Source organism: Schistocerca piceifrons, chromosome 5 (genome assembly GCF_021461385.2).
Source record: "Schistocerca piceifrons isolate TAMUIC-IGC-003096 chromosome 5, iqSchPice1.1, whole genome shotgun sequence".
Classification (NCBI taxonomy): Eukaryota; Metazoa; Arthropoda; class Insecta; order Orthoptera; family Acrididae; genus Schistocerca; species Schistocerca piceifrons.
In genome coordinates, this window is record NC_060142.1 from 469,803,416 (window position 1) to 469,814,526 (window position 11,111).

At 42.0% G+C, this 11,111-nt stretch overlaps 1 non-coding gene across 1 annotated transcript; it reads right to left on the reverse strand.

The window, feature by feature from the left end:
* Positions 1-1,777: 1,777 nt before the first annotated feature.
* On the reverse strand, positions 1,778-1,853 carry Trnal-caa. The gene has a single exon. It is a non-coding gene; the product is annotated as a tRNA-Leu (tRNA).
* Positions 1,854-11,111: the final 9,258 nt, after the last annotated feature.

Genomic DNA, 11,111 nt, shown 5'->3' on the forward strand with positions numbered 1-11,111 from the left:
CATTAGGCGTACTGGTGAGATATACTTTTGCGAAGTACAGAAAAATGAAAAATCAAAACTATTTCTACTAGGCTGAAAAGATACACAAATGGTTAGTAAATAGCTCAGTGATTCTACACATACAATACAAATGCATCAAAAATGTTCTAAACTAAATCTTAGACCGGAACAGAGCATCTAGATCGGACTACAAAATTCCAAAAAATCCACGAAGCCTGTTCTTTGAAGAGATGTCGCCGAGCAAAAGTTTCTTTGAAACAAGTTGGAATGTCTGAAAAGTTGTTTGAGAAGTGGCGCCTTTGCAAGCTATGAGTCGAAGCAGAAAATCTGGCTGCATAATCTCCAAGAAAGCGTACTCAGCCGGCTAGTAAAGCAAACTTGATTCTGCCCACGTTCGTTTAAAAAATTGTAACACTCCGCTTCATTAAATTACAATGAAATGAACACCCTTAGCTGCATACAGGCGTTGATATAAGCTAACGGGGACAGTTGAAAATGTGTGCCCCGACCGGGACTCGAACCCGGGATCTTCTGCTTACATGGCAGACGCTCTATCCATCTTTTTTTACCGTTGATTGTTGTGTTTGGTCGTTGCGGACGTCACATGACATCCGCTCAAGTTCGTTGTTGATCCTTTCACTCAGTTTTTTATTACAGAGGCCAACCCCAACCAGCTCTCTGACCGAAATCCATCTGAGCCACCGAGGACACAAAGAATAGTGCGACTGCAGGGACTTACCTCTGGCACGCCTCCCGCGAGACCCATATTCGCAACTTATTGTCCCGCAATATAATCATAGTGCCCCTGCCTGTCATATTCATTACTCGCGGCTTTACCGCCGATTCCCGTAAGAGTTCTGGCACAGAAGAAGATGGTCAAATGGGCGGTGAGCCTTAACGATATATATACTAGGCTTCATGCCTCTTTACTTCTCTGACACGAAATTTGACAAAATCTTAACTGATTTCTGGACGTATGAAAGGAATTCCCTTGAAATCTGAATTGTAAGTTTCTTCTCTCTCTCTTTTGGCTTTCCTGTGGCAATGGAAAACGCTCGGCCAGGTGCTCTCTGGAAATTGCAGCTGCTATTGAAAGTTACTAAAACGGCGAGTCTCATTTTCTGGGCGACAAACTAACTGTACGTGAACTCCATGTGCGATGATTCCCCGTAATGAGTCTGCATTTTAAATTGCCATGTGGAACTTTATCTCGTGAATAACAAACATTGGGAAATGGACGATGGCGTGATAAATTACGTTAATAATGATTCCTTTAGAAGGCATAATGGTACATTTAGAAAAGTCACTTTACAAAAGTATTCTCCATTACAATCGAGAATCGCAAAGAAATGACAAACTCTGAAAGTAGCTTAAGGTTGTTTGTTCAACAGTGTTATATTCAAAGAATTATTACAAAATATATGTGTTCATCGTAGATTTAAAGATGCTGCATTAACTGATTTAATCTTTCCTGAGTTGTCGCTACTGTTACCTGATTAAGAAGAGGGGAGAAAGTTCCGTGTTGGGTACTAAATTGTTACAGTGGGGTACAGGCAACAGCTCTCGCGTGATTAAAGCAGAGAAAATTAATTATTACCTTATTACGAACTCTTACTCAAATCAGCAAAAAAAATCTTTCTCTTTCGCAGTAAAGATATGACAAACCGTATTACAAAATGAATTTCCTCAGTGAAGACAAACCGTCATCATTCTAGAATGATATTTTCACACTGCAGCGGAGTGTGCGCTGATACGAAATTTCCTGGCAGATTAAAACTGTGCGGACCGAGACTCGAACTCGGGGCCTTTGCCTTTTGCGGGCAAGTGCTCTACCATCTGAGCTATCCAAGCACGACTCATATCAGCACATAATCCGCTGCAGAGTGAAAATCTCATTCTGGGAACATCCCCCAGGCTGTGGCAAAGCCATGTCTCTGCAATATCCTTTCTTCCAGGAGTGATAGTTCTGCAAGTTTCGCAGGAGAGCTTCTGTGAAGCTTGGAATGTAGGACACGAGATACTGGAGGAAGTAAAGCTGTGAGGACGGGGTGGGAATCGTGCTTGGATGGCTCAGCACGCGAAAGCCAACGGTCCCGAGTTCGAGTCTCGGTCCAGCATACAATTTTAATCTGCCAGGAAGTTTCTTGTCATCATTCTGGTCATGCTGGTCTCTCGTCATGCCGCTCTCTCGATCGTGGTTCACTCCACCTTACACGATGTGGACTGACTGTCTGCGACCTGCATCTGTAGGGAACGGCTGACGTAGAGATGTTATTGCAGACGCGCTGTGTCACATATGACACGGCACGTTGTGTGACAAGGAACCTCTTGAGTGCGAGGTCGCAAAAAGCCGATGATGATTACGGCATTCGACGCCCCATATATCATCCACCATGCAACATAAATATGGCTGTTAATTTGCAACAGGTGGCACGACTTGCGGTATCCAGTGGTGATTATAGGATGAGGCTACGCAGCGCAGTTGAACCGCTTAGTTGACAAGTAACACGCACCAGTACTACAGTGCTAGTCATGTTGATAAACATCGGAGCAATGACAACGATAAACAAAGCCAACATTGCATTACATCTACAAAAACATCGTCTTATGTCTCTGCTTGATGAGAATAACTCACAAGCTGCAAGAATATAACGAGAAAATTCCCAACTAGCAATAGGACTGACACTCATAAAAGAAAAATATGTTTACTTTCATATACATAGTCATTATTATTATTATTATCATCATTATTATTATTATTTTTATTATTCTTGATTGTTATAATTATTTTTTGATTGTTATAATTATCATTGTACTACTTTTATAATCTCTATTTTTTTTCTTTAACATTAATACTGTATAACATGTTATATGTCCTAATTTTCTGTAGACACTGAAATTTGTTGAATCTGAGTATGCCTGGTTAGGTGTAAGAGAGGGCCTGAAGGCCCTAATCTTGCCAGGTAAAATAAATAAATAAATAAATAAAAACAGTTGCCGGAGGAATCCTAGGAAGCACGCAGAGTGAGAGAGAAGTGGTGGATGAAATATTAACCTTTGATGAGACAGTGGCATATGTGATGTCGTATACGTTCGACTTTGCGGACAATGTACGCGAGGAGTAAAATGATGACGATACATTCTTAACAAGTGAAAGAGATACTGAAACAACCATGTCATTCATCGTCATCAGGAGGACATCCAACAATTCTGTCAATCAGTGTCACGCCGAATAACTGTTTACATAAGGGTCAGAGGCGGAACAAGGCCTTATTGACTGTTGACTTGCTCAATCTGTGAAGCTCTTTCTCTTAAAGAAATCATTCAGTTTCTCTGAAATTGTGATCATTTGTTTTTCTGCGCATGTACATAAATAACATCTACCGATTTCTGTCCCATCCATTCCGATAATTCCGTTGTGGTGCGTCTTTTTTTCATACAATGTAAATAGAAGGGTCATGTCAATAAAGAACACTCGAAGGCAGCATTACGGGAAGAGAAGAGAAAGTGAGTAGGGATGAGATGAGTGATCTGACACATCGTGAAGAATGCGTCAGAGCGGTGAAAGACCAACAGGCAAATAAGGCATCTGGAGCGGATAACACTCCTTCAGAGTTGTTGTGTGTGTGTGAAATCTTATGGGACTTAACTACTAAGGTCATCAGTCCCTAAGCTTACACACTACTTAACCTAAATTATCCTAAGGACAAACACAGACACCCATGCCCGAGGGAGGACTCGAACCTCCGCCGGGACCAGCCACACAGGTCATGACTGAAGCGCCTTTAGACCGCTCGGCTAATCCCGCGTGGCTTCAGAATTGTTCATATTGTTGGGAAAACCTACAATGACAAGAATTGTCTACATGATACGCATGGTAAGTGAGAGATGCTAAATACCCTTCATACTTCAAGAGGAATGTAATAAACACAATTCAAAGGAAGTCATTTTCTGACACACAGATGTGAATATTACCGTACCATCAGCTTAATAGTCAACATGATTTGTTTGCAGAAGGAGGGAACGAATGACAATAGCGGATGTGGGGGAACCCAGAGAAATATAGGAGCATGCGGAACAACACTGACTGTGCGATATATCTTAGAAGACTGGTTAGAGAGCGACAAACCTACGTTTATAGCAGTTGCAGATAAAAAGAATGACTGAAATATTAGAAGACTGGTTAGAGAGCGACAAACCTACGTTTATAGCAGTTGTAGATAAAAAGAATGACTGGAATATTCTACGTGTTACTGTAAAAAACTTCTCCCGCTCAGTGATGAAATACCGGTAATTTCGTACATCCAGACTCCTAACTGTAAGTCTCGAAGGATGTGAAACGGTGACACCTGTTGATAATGGAGTCAGACAGGATTGCCCCAAGTCTGCACATTTACCAAGCAATAAAGACAACCAAGAAGAAATTTCGAAAGGGATTTAAGATCGGAGAGAAAAAGAACGAAACTTTAACGTTAGCAGATAACATTGTAATTCTGTCAGACACAAGAGGGACTTGGAAGGTCACTTGACCGGAGAGGATACTGTATTGACAAGAAGCTGCAAGAAAAAATTACATAAAAATGAATTAAGTGTGACAGTTGTTGTTGTTGTGGTCTTCAGTCCTGAGACTGGTTTGATGCAGCTCTCCATGTTACTCTATCCTGTGCAAGCTTCTTCATCTCCCAGTACCTACTGCAACCTACATCCTTCTGTATCTGTTTAGTGTACTCATCCCTTGGACTCCCTCCACGATTTTTACCCTCCATGCTGCCCTCCAATAATAAATTGGTGATCCCTTGATGCCTCAGAACATGTCCTACTAACCGCTCCCTTCTTTTTGTCAAGTTGTGCCACAAACTCCTCTTCTCACCAACCCTATTCAATACTTCACTATTAGTTATGTGATCTACCCATCTAATCTTCAGCATTCTTCTGTAGCACCACATTTCGAAAGTTCCTATTCTCGTCTTGTCCAAACTAGTTATCGTCCATGTGTCACTTCCATACATGGCTTAAGAGGCGCTGAAAGTAGTAGATGAGTTTCGCATCTAGGCAGCACAATAAATGACAGCGGTGGAAACAAAGAAGAGATAACACGTAGGCTGGCAAGACACAGAAAACTTTTTCTGAAAAAGAAACGTAAGTTAACATCAAATATATATTTAACGTTCAGAAGTCTTTTTTGACATTAATTGTTTGGAGAGTTGCCTTAGATGGAAGTGTAACTCGTTGGTTAAACAGCACAGACAAGGGACTGGAAACTTCTGAAATGTGGTGGTACATATGAACGTTGAAGATTAGATGGGCAGAATCGAACTCGGGGGGAAGACAGCTTCAGGGCATAACATGACTCAACGAAGGACTAGATTAATACGACACGTCGTAAAAACCGAAGTAAATTTTTATTTGATAATGGAAGGAAGTTTAGTTGAAAAGATTTGTTGAGGAAGAATTAAGTTTAACTAAAATTGCCAGGTTGAACTGGAACGAATGGCGCAATAGTTTTGCAGATATGAAAAAGTTGCAGCGTGGAGAATGGCATCAATTCAGTCTTTGGACTTCTTACAACAACAGTGACAGTGTAAATTAATTCGTTGTTACTACAATTTGTTCGTGTAACCGACCGGTAGCTGTTTTGAATTGGAACGCGTTTCTTCAGGAGTTGCCTCTTTTGAAGTGTTCGTCGAAGTGATGTTAAGCCCCAATCTACTTTTATTCCCCCTATTCCAGGAATTTAGCAACAAGTGTGAGGAGCGCATGCCATCTTGGTTATTACAGAACTGTTAACTTCTTGCTTTCATGTATCGATATGCACACATCTGAGAGCAAGCCATGATGATCCGTTATCTTTGTTTATGTTGTTCCACCGTCTCTGCTGATGGCGCTCAGAGACAGATTATTATTAGGAGAGGTGTCCTCCCCTAGTAGCTGAGCGATACCGGCACGGTAGCTGAGTGTGTTCGGTCAGAGGGTTAGGTACTCTCTGTAATAGAAAACTGAGTGAACGGGTCAACGAAGAACCTCAACGAGTGTCATCAGACGTCCGCCCCGAACAAATTCAATGAACAATATAGAACAAAATGAGATCACCAAAAAAAAAAGTGGTCAGCGTGACAGAATGTCAATCCTAAGGGCCCGGGTTCGATTCCCATCTGGGTTGGAGATTTTCCTCCGCTAGGGGACTGGGTGTTGTGTTGTCCTAATCATCATAATTTCATCCTCATCGACGCGCAAGTCGCCGAAGTGGCGTCAAATCGAAAGCCTTGCACCCGCGAACGGTCTACCCGACTGGAGGCCCTAGTCACACGACATTTTTATTTAGTCGAGGTGTGTTGGGAAGCAGGCGTGGAACTGAGTGGTCAGGAAATTTCTACTTGGAACTGAGCTGCTAAACACTGAATATTTGAGAGTATCTGTGGATTTTGAAAAGAGTTTTGTGAAGAATTGTGATTCGAGGTTAATCCGGAGATTTGCATATTTGCACGTCGTTAGCACTCTGTTGTAAAATTAATGGTCATACCGGGATTTGATTGAAGCATTTATCTCATGAACTGCACACGGCTAGAGAAGTTGGTTCTCCTCCCCCATACACATACCTAAAAAATGGAGATCACTTTTGGGTAGGTTAATTTTTTGTGCAAAATAAATTTTCGAATAATCAGTCAGATAGAATCATTTCTGAAACCAGTCCTTTTTGTTTAAAGTCAGTAGTTAGTTAGTTAATTCCATGTTCCATGCATCATTTTCAACGATAGATTGTAATGATGTGGAACGATTATTTTACATTCACATCGCAATTTAATCTGAACATTTCTAAGGCTGTTTTTTCACGATCTTGAAAGTGAAGTTATAAACTAATGCTTTGCTATAAATTTTCTTAGAAAAATCACTTGTAGAACACTAGCACCCCAAACTGTCTGCAAGCAAGAAATTCTGTTTTGCTTGTGACCGCACTGCACGTGGAGGTACACACACTTTTCAATATCATTTTTAGCTTAACATTTTAATCTAGCTTTCGTGGAGTACTGCCTGTTGTGCTCCAATTTCGAGAGGAAATATTTACTGTACCGAGGTAAGTGGAAGAATAGTTCTGGACCATAGCTGTACAGTCACACTAGACATTCAGAACAATGCCATTACACATTTAATCAATGATTGGGTCATACAGGTTACATTAAGTTTGGAAGCTTTTTTTTGTTATGAAAAGTAAATTTCAGTAACAGTGTGATATATCCATGTGTGAAACATTTTTCGTATTCTAATACTTATTTCGGAAGTTAGCTACGTAAATCAGCAGTGCACTTTTATTAAATTAATTTGGATGAATTATTCAGACAAAATTTAGTAGATCATTCGATACGCAAATTTTTATTGGTTTTATTTTGGGGCATTTCTGACGTGTTGAAAACTGTACTGTGATGCCAGGCAAAACACCACTGTTCACTTGACTGCGCAGTGCAGGGCTTAAGTATTAATATTTTTAGCAATTAGTTTCGTGCACTTATAATCTACACTAAACGAGCACAGAGTTACAAAGCAGAAAAGGTACACAAGTAACTGAAGAAAACGTACGTAAATCAGTTCTGACAGACGTGACATGAATACCAGGCTGCCTTGCTGCCAGAAGTGTTACACTGCAAGAGAACATACACATCTGTTTCCCTTCACAATCGCATTGCACTCGTTCTGCGGAAGCCTGGCTGACCGAGGCGGTTAAATGTTGAGGTGCTAAAGAGCAGTTTGCCCTGCAGTTCTCCGATGCTCTTGTTTGAAAGGGAGGCTCAAATGCAGTCACGACCACGGCTGTTCTTTATCGCCGTGCAGATGGAAAGGTTTCGCTACCGACCTATGATGTCAATAAAAGACCTCTGCTCCATCGTGACCGTCTCTTCCCATTTCAGCTGGCACGATCGTCTGCGCTCTAGTTGTCCGTGTAAGATTTACACAATGGTGGTATTTACCCTTTCCAGAAGTGTACACATGGCGGGCTCAATAATGCCAACTGTGTCGTATCCAGCACGCGGTCAAAAATCTGCAGTTTGCTACGCTGAAGTATCAGTAACGCCCTAAGTAAATCCTAAGTAAATCCAGGGTCGACTGGTTCAGGTTTCGTAGCTTCATTCTGCTATTTTTATTCTTTCTTTACGAGAGGTGCACAAAGTTTTAATTATCACTTCGGAAATGAAGCTACGTAATTAATTCGTTTTCTCGGTTTACAGGTACATGTCTGCATTACAGGTGCAGATTGAAAACCCAGCGCCAGAAAAAAGGTGGCACACCGCAAGAGGAGCCAAAGAAAAATCGCACAGCCTATCCCCAATTTGTTCAAATGTGTGTGAAATCTTATGGGACTTAACTGCTAAGGTCATCAGTCCCTAAGCTTACACACTACTTAACGTACATTATCCTAGGGACATACTCACACACACCCATGCCCGAGGGAGGACTCGAACCTCCGCCGAGACCAGCCGCACAGTCCATGCCTGCGGCGCCCGAGACCGCTCGGCTAATCCCGCGCGGTAAGCTACCTCCAATTTATCAATGGACCCGTCTAGTAGTGTGTGTGTGTATTGTGACTGAACCGGGGACCTAGAAACGACGGAGAGGCTTTGTCCCCGCCGTAGCCCTCAATGGTTCACAGCCCCACAACAGGCTACAGCAGTCCATTCACCCCACAGCCGCCCCATGCCGAACCCATGGTTATTGTGTGGTTCGGCCCGCAGTGAACTCCCCGGGAACGTCTCATACCAGACAAGTGTAACCCCCAAATGTATGCGTATCGAGCGAGGTGGCGCAGTGGTTAGCACACTGGACTCGCATTCGGGAGGACGACGGTTCAACCCCGCTGCCGGCCATCCTGGTTTAGGTTTTCCGTGATCTCCCTAAATCGCTCCAGTCAAATGCCGGGATGGTTCCTTTGAAAGGGATCGGCCGACTTCCTTCCCCATCCTTCCCTAATCCGATGATACCGATGACCTCGCAGTTTGGTCTTTTCCCCCCAAACAACTCCATCCCCAAACGTTTGCGTGGTACAGTAATTATGGTGTACGCCTACGTGGAGACAGTGTTTGCGCAGCAATTGCCGACATAGTGTAACTGAGGCGGAAAAGGGGAACCAGCCCGCATTCGCTGAGGCAGATGGAAAACCGCCTTAAAAACCATTCACAGGCTGGCCGGCACACCGGACCTCGGCACTAATCCGCAGGGTGGATTCGTGCCGGGGACCGACACGCCTTCCCGCTCGGGAAGCAGCGCTTTAGACCGCGCGGTTAGCCGGGCGGGCGGCTAGTGGTGTACTACCGTACTGTGATGCGGAAGTTTCAATGTGCTCCGCAAGCAAATAAAAAATAATAATTACGGTAACTTCCATTTTTCGAGGTGATAATTAAAACCTAATGGATGCTTATTTTATTTTCAGATGTTACATTTCAGTTCCGACTGATTGACTTCCCAATCTCAAGTCCTTGCTATGACAAATATTTCAAAAACGATATGTGGTGTTGCGGTTTCACACAAGAGAAGTACACGCCACGGCTCACTAAATTAACCTGTACAGTTTCTACTCTTGCAAATAATTCACGTTTGCCGTACTGGGACAAAAATGAATGAGCGCCCTGCGTGACTGGTGGTTGACTTGCTAGTCAGTCAGTTTGGAGCGCTGGGGCACTCTTATTTCATGCATAGCAGCGAGCAGTTGTGTTTTTCAGAGAATGAAATGTGTTTCCTGAGAATCTTGGAGAAGCTATCTGAAATACTTTATTATGGAGATCAAAATGATTCTGAGCACTATGGGACTTAACTTCTGAGGTCATCACTCCCCTAGAACTTAGAACTACTTAAACCTAACTAACCTAAGGACATCACACACATCCAAGCCCGAGGTAAGATTCGAACCTGCGACAGTAGCGGTCGCGCAGTTCCAGACTGTAGCGCCTAGAACCGCTCCGCCACCCCGACTGGCTGTGGAGATCAAAACTCATTTATAATACTTTCTCGTTCTTTATACTGACGGAGAAAATTTTGGATGACTTTTAAAGGTAACGAAGTCATGCTCAAGAATATAATATTTGTCAGCATTGTTGACTGAAGGAAGTCTTTGTTCCTCATATAACTTCTTATTTTCATGATTAATGTTAATTTAATCTCTTTGTTTTTCATTATGTCACAAATAACTCAATTGGCTGAAGTTTTCGTAGTTTCTTTGTGATGAGAGAACTTTGTAATTGTTAGTCTTCTTATGTTGTGCAGTCTTTTTTGTGAATAATCAGAGTTTGATTTCTCAAAAACGATTTTTAAATATTCTATCGTGTGTGAATTGTACCTCAGGCCACACGCAGCAACAGATTTTAGAGTAGGTTATTTACATTTATCTGCTGCATCTGCTGATTTATATTTGCTTTCGAGAGCGTCAGTACTCCAGATACAAAAACAGTGTTCTCAGAAAAAGGTGAATCACTTTTATTTCAGGGCAGATTTCACGTCGCATTCTTAGTAAACAATGTGTAGTCGGGATTGTCAGGTGTCGTGCATTGTCAGTGAACAGCATTGGTAATTTCAAACACTCATTTTCCTCCAAGTAGTAATTTATTTTTCTGGATATTCCAAGTTAAACATTGGACTTCATATCGCGCAACTTCATAATGTACTTCGATACTGAGGTATAGTTATATAGTTTTCATTGAGTGCAAAATTAGTTCCTTTTGACATCCAATTAGATTCATTTACTTGATTTTGAATCTTGAATTTCATAAAGTTTTATTTCACGACACTGTTCACATGGGCAATACAGGGCCAATCGACAGTCAGTTTTTCTCACCAGCTGGAAACGGTACCTAGAAAGGAAGTAAGGAAGATTGAGTTTAACGCCTCGTCGACATCAAGGTCATAAGAGACGAATACGGTACCCAAGTAAATATTACATGCGGAGAAAGTTTTTGAGTTACTGTATTCAGTTTTCGCATATACGGACAACATTTTATATAAAACTTACACTATGACTGCAACATTGATGGAGAAGATGTTAAGCAACACCACGCCTACGTTTCTGGAATAGAGCAATATGTTGTTGTTGTGGTCTTCAGTCCTGAGACTGGTTTGATGCAGCTCTCCAC